The 8,541-nt window shown below is 49.2% G+C and overlaps 1 pseudogene; it reads left to right on the forward strand.

Moving 5' to 3' along the window:
• The first annotated feature begins 6,922 nt into the window (after positions 1-6,922).
• Positions 6,923-8,046, forward strand: LOC118631116 (annotated as a pseudogene).
• The last annotated feature ends 495 nt before the right edge of the window (positions 8,047-8,541 follow it).

Genomic DNA, 8,541 nt, shown 5'->3' on the forward strand with positions numbered 1-8,541 from the left:
CCCCTTCAAAAAGAGTATGTTCTGCCCTGGCCGGTTTGGCTCAGCGGTTAGAGCGTCGGCCTGCGGTCCTGAGAGACCCGGGTTCGGTTCCCGCTAAGGGCACGTACCTCGGTTGCAGTTTGTCCCCGGCCCTGGTTGGGTCGTGTGGGTGGTAACCACTCAACGTGTCCCTTTCACGTCGATGTTTTTCTCTCTCTCTCTCTCTCCCTCCCACACTCTATCTGAACAAAAAATAGAAAAAATGTCCTCGGGTGAGGATTAAAAAAAAAAACAAAACAGTATGTTCTAATGAGAGAGACAGACTAACAGGAGATTGTAACTGTGTACATAAAATAATGTGATAAGTACTATGAAGGGAAATAAGGAGGCATCAGGGGTTAGCCCGTGACCGAGGATGTTATCTCAGGAGGTCAGAGAAAGTCTATTTGGGCAGACAGGGAATAAAGTGAAGAGCCAGGCTATGTGAATATTTGAAGGAACAAGCTTCCGCTGGGAGGAAACAGCTAGTACCAAGGCTGAGGCAGGAGACGGCTTAGGTGAGCAAATGCAAGGCCTCTTGCAGCTGGTGAGCAAGAAAGGGGCGGGAGGAGCCGAGGCCAGGGGCGGGAGGAACCGAGGCCAGGGGCGGGAGGAACCGAGGCCAGGGGCGGGAGGAACCGGAACCGAGGCCAGGGGCTGGAGGAACCGAGGCCAGGGGCTGGAGGAACTGAGGCCAGGGGCGGGAGGAACCGGGGCCAGGGGCCGGAGGAGCCGGGGCCAGGGGCAGGAGGGATTTTGCTCAGGGAGGTGAGCCTGCGGACTCGGTCTGTGTGCAGCAGAAAGCCGCCGCCGGAAGGTTTGGAGGGAAGTCACAGCCTGATGTAAGGCTCACAGTGCTCACGCCGGCTGCTCTGCGGAGAACAGAACAGACTGTTCGGTGCCCAGAGTGCAGGCTGAGAGCCCAGGCAGGAGTCTCTCTTGTTGTTTCTGCTGCTTCCTGTGTACCATCTTCGCGGCTCAGTTACAATCTGTTCCAGGGCAGGCTGTTCTGGTGGCTCGAAACCCCACTTCTTGGATCCAGGAAACCTTCTAGAGCCCAGAAGCTCCTTACTTTCCCCTCACCATGTTGTCCTTCCCTTTGGAACCCAATCCAGTATGCCCATGCTTCACTGCTCCTGGGCATCCTCCCTGTCCCCAAGTGCTCGGTCTCCCCACGGCCGCGGTCACATCCTCGTCAGATGGTGCTGGAGGGCCAGCGACCTAACCTCCCGCACTGGCTCTCACGGAGGTGCAAATGGCCGGTGGGGTGCCCTTCGATGACCTGTCCAAGGGGCATTTCCTCGGGGCCTATTCCAAAAGAATGGATCTCTAGCAGCGTCATTTCAGGAATGACAACAGACTTGGCACAAAGATGAGCAGGGCTATCAGGCCCGTCACAAACACACCAGGGGATAAAATGAGACCATCTATTTCAAATTAGATCATGAACATGGAATTCATCCAGTGCCCAGGATGGCAACGCCAGAAAAGGCTGCTTAATTGAGCCAACCCATTTTAGAGACGGGAATGGACATCCCCAAATTATAAGGCCTCGGCAGGCATCCCACGGAATTGGTTCGTCCTAAACTCTAAAAATTGTAAGATACTTTGGGAACGGATAGAATGATTCCGATACCTTTTATCATTGTTGACATTTTGCTAATTATGCTCTGGGGGGGCCTCTCTCTCCATCTCCTTCAACCCCTTCCTCTCCATGTACACCCCGTCCTATGGCTCAGAACTCACCAGGCGTTTACAGTCAGGTCCCCAGAACATGAGGACACAACCCTGCACAGCCACTTTGACTTGCCCCCTCCAGCAGACCCAGCCCCCAGAAAAAAAGAGGCGACGTGGCTGGGGAAAACAGAGAGTTCTAAGCATGGTCCCTAACGCCAGTCATTGAGAAGGTCATCCATGTCAGGTTAGCTGGGGACATTTAAGAAACCAGACTTTTGCTCAAAAGCAGCAGGAGAGCGGACAAGCCTCTTTACTTGCCATTTGCTGGTCTCAGGGAGAGTTGGGGTCTTTTTCAGAGGTCCCCTCCCGGAATTTTATTCCTCTAAACACAGAAGGAAGAATCCTGTGGTCTAGAGTCTGAGTGATGGCGCCGCCACGGAAGCAGCAGCTTAAATATTTTTGTGATCCCACAAGCAGAAAACAAACTGCTTGATAGATGACAGGCACTGCACAGATGCCACCTATTAAATAATTAAAATAAAGTAGAAATTAAAAATAAACAGTGGGAACTGATTTGAAACACACACAACCAAAGGAAGCAGGAAGAGTAACTTGGGAATGAAGAAGTGAGTAACATTCGATTTGAATTATTTCTAAATTCAGTTGCATCTAGATTAACGGGCTGTCTTCCCCCTATTGTCAGCATGAAATAAACAATACCTTCAACTGAGAAACCCTAGAAGCCAGTGCAATACCGATGCAGCAGCCACGATGCCTCTCCCGCTGGGCAGGGAAGTAGCCAGATTGTGCTGATCAGGACAAGACGGGCAGACCGACAGTGAGAGCCAATGAAGGAAAATGAAAATGGAATTTGTAGTGGTCAGCAAATGCTGCATAATGAACAATCACAGAATCTTAGTAACCCAGCAACAAACATGTACCTCTCTCCTCCTTGTGGGTCCGTGGTGAATTGGCTGATCTGCACCGGGCTTGGCTTGGCTTCAACCCTAAATGGGCACACAGCTACTCCTACCCACAGTCCATGAGACAACACAAGGCCCATGGTCAAGCCCTATCACCACGGGATGGGAAAATGCACAGCCCCCTCTCTGGTACTGCAAAGCCGCAGGGGAAAGGAGGTGGATATGGGATTCTAGGCAGGAGATGGGTCTACCATGGGTTTTACTTAACATGATGCTTTTCAAAGCAAATTGTTTTGCAGGTCCCTCAAAATGATGTTCTAGACATGGCAAACAATGGCACCCGGGCCAAATACATCCTACCCCCATTTTCCTATGTCCTGCAAACTGAGAATGGTTTTTATATTTTTAAGTGATGGGGAGAGAACTATCAAAAGATCAACAATGTTTTGGGACACATTAAAATTATATGACTTGCCCTGGCCGGTTTGGCTCAGCGGTTAGAGCATCAGCCTGCAGTCCAGAGAGACCCGGGTTCTGTTCCCGCTAAGGGCATGTACCTCGGTTGCAGTTTGTCCCTGGTCCTGGTTGGGTCGTGCGGGAGGCAGCCACTCGATGTGTCTCTTTCACGTCGATGTTTCTCTCTCTCTCTCTCTCTCTCTCTCTCTCTCTCTTCCTCCCTCTCCTTTCCACTCTATCTACAAAAAGTGGAAAAATGTCCTTGGGTGAGGATAAAAAAAAATTATATGACATTTAATATCATTGTCTGTGAAGAAAGCTTTACCATAACATAGCACACTCACTATTCCATGGACTGTCTGTGCTGCTTTTGCATCACAGGGGCTGAGCTGAGTATTTCTGACAGAGACCGTGAGGCCTGCAAAGTCTATTTACTAGCCGAGCCATTGAAGAAAAAGTTTGCTGACCCTCAGCCTAGACCACTGCTGTGCCACAGAAAGATAAAGTGAACCACGTGTAATTTGTGTTTCTAGCAGGCGCGTTGCTATATTAGGATTTATAATAAGAACTATGTATTTGGTCTTCATCTCATTTCAGGCACAGAGCTTCTACAGCCCCTGGAGTTCCCTGAAGGATGAGAGCCCAGGGCCAACGAAAGTCTGGATAGTCAGAACGAGCCCCTTTCAATGACACCTGAGTGTGTGAACGAGGTGACTTTTGGAAAGCATTTAAGGACGGAGGCTCATGACCGGGGAGCCAGCCATGGCAGGGAGGGTTGGAACTGTCCGTCCCACCCGCACCCCAGACCCCTAGAGAGAAGAGAGCGTCTGGACACTGAATCGATGGCCTGTGGTCAATGATTTAATCAACTGCGCCTATGTAATAGGACAGGATCTGGAGGTTCTGATGGGGTGCGGAGAGTTTCCAGGCTGGTAATGACATGGAAATTCAGGGAGAGGGGTGCACTCAGCGAGCATGGGACCTGCTCAGCCCTTCCCACCTACCTTGGTAATACCTCGCCCTGTGCATCTCTTTCATCCGGCTGCTCCTGAATTATCCTTTTATAATAAATTGATAATCCAGTAAGTGAAATGTTTCTCTGAGTTCTGTGTGCCACTCCAGAAAATTAGGTGAGCCCAAGAGGGCATCATGGAAACCTCCGATTTGTGGCTCATCAGTTATACGTACAGGTAACAACCTGGACTTGCGATCCACACCTGAAGTGGGGGCCGTCTCGTGGGACTGAGCCCTTGACCTGTGGGATCCTATGTTGTGTTACCTGACTTATGTAGACAGTGTCAGAATTGAGGTAAATGTGTGGCATAGCCAGCCGGGGTCAGAGAATTGCCTGGTAGTGTAGAGGGAAAAAAAAAAAATGGTATCAGGCTCAGACACATTAAAAATGTAAAAACGAAGCAGGTGAAATTAATTGTAATAATATATCTATTTAATCAACTATATCCAAAGTAGTACATTATAAAAAGGTATTAATGAGTTTTGTTCATTCTTTATTCACCCTTAGTCTATAAAACCTGGTGTGTATTTTATACTTACAGCACATCTCATTTCAGACTAATCACATTTCAAGTGATCGATGGCCATATGCGGCTGGTTGAAGCCATAAAGGAAGGCAAAAATGTAGACCACTTTTATCTCCCCAGTGAGAACCCTAGTCCTGTTTTGTTTGTTTGTTTGTTTGTTTTTGTTTTTTTACACATCTCTTCTTAAATCAACATATTCCCAATAATCTCTAGCTTGAATGACTATAGCATGTATATCAATAGCCAACGTCATGCTCTCTTGTGCCTTGGGAAGTACCCTACCCACAGCAGGTACTCAAAAAAAAAGTTTGTTATTTTGTTTTTGACAAATAAATATGTGAGTGAATAATGCCCTTGTCCCAATTGTGTTGTAGAGTCATTCTCTGGCCTCTCCCTGTGCTGTTTTCCTGTCCCTCTAATTAAACAGTTTGCTCCTTAACTGCTGATAACTAGGTATCCCTTATTAGACCAACTCTCAGGCAGATAACAACCATAAACTGTGAAAAGCACTTTTATAATAGCTACATGAAGTTATCAAAAAGTTAAAGAAAGACTGTAATTGGAGGAAGGAAACGGCATAGGGTTAATTCCCCATTTTTACTCTTAGTTTTTGTTTTTTTACCTGAAGGTAGACTTCAGTCAACAGCAGGTGGGTCAGATAAAACTTGGTAGAAATCTCACAATCTTACTGGCTTGTAGAATCAGAGGACAGAATTCAGGGTGCTGGTAGCTGCTAGAAAAGGGAGAGTAACCCCAAAGAGAATGAGCTGAAGGGGGGTGAGTCCTATACATTCATATAAATTCTGCTCAAATCTCTGGCTATACCTTCAACAACACATGTGTGGGGCAGATATGAAGACGCCCAGCTGAGACTGACAAAACTGGGTCGAGAAGGTGCCATGGCCTACAATCGTGGAGACAGAATATTAGAGTGTCTACAATGCATCATCTAGAATGTTCTGAATACGATCAGAAATGACTAGACACTTCGCTCCTTCATATCTTCCTGGAGAATTCCTTCAAGACCCAGAGCAAACACCAGTTTTATTAAGGAGCTCTTCCTGCCCCCTCCTCCTCTGCCCAGCCTCAACCCAGGGCATTTCTCTCCATCACAGGACACCTCACAGTTCAGAAGAATTCACTTCTGTACGAACCTCTCTCCCTCACGAACAAAGGCGTGAATCTAATCTTGTTCTGGGCTCACCCAATGACAAGCCCCATACTAAGTGGTCAATAAATGTGTCTTGCATGAAGAGAGGGAAGGAAGGAGAAAGAAGTATTTTTTTTCCCTGAAAATTAAAGGTCTAAAAATAATTTGTTGTGGTGGTGGTAGTGGTTGTGATTTTAATTTTCATTAAATGTACTGGGGTAAAAATGGTTAATAAAATTATAAAGATTTCAAGTGTATAATATTATAAAACATTATCTATGCTTTGTATTGTGTGTTTACCACCCCAAGTCAAAAATTGTATAAAATCCTTTTAACCTAGATTTAGCTCTCTATAATTTTCACAAGGCTCTAGTTTTAGGTAACAATAACCACTATTCACGTTTCTATAAAATTTATAATTTACAGAGCACTGAACATAATCTTACTGAATCCTTTCTACAACCCAATTATGTATTATTGCCCCAATATTATAGAGAGAAAGGCAGCCATCGGAAACAATGACTTCTCCCCAATCTCTGGCATCTGACTGAAAACGAACCAGACTTTGACCTGAACCTGGGACTTTGGATTTAAGGTGTGTTTCGTTTTGTTTGTTTGCTTACAGCACGTAACCATTGAGGAAGTTGAGCTCCCCACCTCCTAGTGTGGGTGGAGCCTCAGTGTGTCACTCCCAGACTGCCCGCCTCCACCCGGGCTGAACACCCTGCCACATCCTGCTGGGTGTGCCGGGTGTGGGGGCGTCCAGGGGCCCAGACTCCTGGACTAACTTCCAGACCCCAGGCTAAACACAGCTCCCACCTCATGAGGCCAGAGCTGTCCTGGGGCTCAGTTGTGCAGAGGTGACTTAATTTCCCCTGGTTCCTCCTGCCACCCAGCTCTGCACCTGACCTGCCTGCCAAGGGCCTTTGTGGAAGATGGAATGCGAGCTGCGTCTTTGTGGGGGGCTACACGGCTAGATGGAGAAACATGTGCAAAGTGCTCACTGCAAGAAGATGTTGTAAAAACAAAATTGCCGGGGCAAGAAAGTCCACAGCTTATTCCCAGGCTTCATAGAGACTGACACTAGGGGGCTCCCACGGGTTCAAGAAGCCCCCCACCACCTCACCTCCTCCACCACGGCCTCTGTCTTTGCAAACATGAGCCTGCCGCTCGCCTCGGGCATGAACCTGAACATGGCTTTAGATCCGGCAGACGGCGTTCGGGGGACAAGAGTGAAGTCTGCAAAGTGAGAGGAAGTCTCTGAGGTCATCCTGTCAGCCTCACCCCGCCCTCGAGCAAGGAGCCCCCCACGTTCCCTGCCCACGCGCCTGCTGGAGGCCCCTCGTGAATGACAGGCGCTCCATCTCCAAAGGGAAGCAACTTGAAACGGTCAGTCAGTTTCGGAACATGCCTGTCTGGGCACCGGGACCTGCCTGCATCAGAATCACTGTGGGGAGTTTGTAAAAACAGACTCCCCTCTCCTCCCGCCGCCCACGGTGCCGGAAGGAAAGAAGGCCAAGGGGAAGAAGGGGCGCCGGCCCCCGCTGTCGTGAAGAAGCAGGAGGCCAAGAAGGTGGTAAGTCCCCCGTTTGAGAAAAGGCCCAAGAATTTTGGCATTGGACAGGACAGCCAACCCAAAAGGGACCTCACCCGCCTTGTCGAATGGCCCCGCTACATTCGGCTGCAGCGGCCAAGGGCTGTTCTCTGTGAGCGTCTGAACGCGCCTCCTGCCGTTAGCCAGTCCCCAGGCCTGGGACCCCGAACAGCTGCTCCACTGCCTGGGCCGGCCCGCGAGCGCAGGCCAGAGCGAGGAGAGACGCAGCAGAGGCTGTGGGCCCCGGCTGAGAAGAGCGGCCGGCAAAGGGGGTGTCCCCCAAGAGGCCGCCTGTCCCGTCAGCAGGGGTCACCACTGTCACCACCCTGGTGGAGAACAAGAGGGCGCAGCTGGTGGTGACTGCGCACGACGTGGATCCTGTGGAGCTGGTTGTCCTGCCTGCCCTGTGCCGGAAGGTGGGGGTTCCCTGCCGTGTTACCCAGGGGAAGGCCAGGCTGGGGCGTCTTGTCCGCAGGAAGACCTGCACCACTGTGGCCTTCGCACAGGTTAACTCGGGAGACAAAGGAGCCCTGGCTAAGCTGGTGGCAGCTTTCCGGACCGATTACAACGACAGATACCACGAGATCCGCCCCCACTGGGGAGGCAATGGCCTGGGTCCCAAGTCGGTGGCTCGCACTGCCGAGTGGAACAGGCCAAGGCCAAGAACTGGCCACTAAGCTGGGCTAAGTGTGCACTGTTGACTTTTCTGTACGTAAAAGTAATAGAAAACCTCCTTCAAAAAAATAAAAATTAAAATAGACTTCCCCCATTTCTCCCATGGTAATTCGTATTCCCTAGGTGTAGAATGGATCTTTAAAAAAACATGACTCCCAGACAAGCTCCATCAAAATGACCTAGGGAGGGTGTGGAAACTGGTTCTTTTAAAAAGTCTCCCAGTGGCTTCAAGGCAAGGTGGGCCGGGAACCGCTGAATTACAACATTCTCATTTCCAGCCTAAATCTCCATCTGGCCGTCTGCCTGTCTCCCCCTGTGCTGCCCCCTGCAGCCGCCAAAGCTCCCGGGGTTTCTCCATAAGATACCTGCTCAATGTTTGAAAAATAAAAGCCATCGTTTTCTCTTAAGTCTTTTCTTTTCAAGACTAAAAGGAGTATCACAGCAAGAAAAAGAGTGATTTGCCTGCTAGGAGCCTCCAGAAATTAGTCTCAAAATAGTATTTGCTTC

Source organism: Molossus molossus, unplaced genomic scaffold (assembly GCF_014108415.1).
Source record: "Molossus molossus isolate mMolMol1 unplaced genomic scaffold, mMolMol1.p scaffold_m16_p_15, whole genome shotgun sequence".
NCBI lineage: Eukaryota > Metazoa > Chordata > Mammalia > Chiroptera > Molossidae > Molossus > Molossus molossus.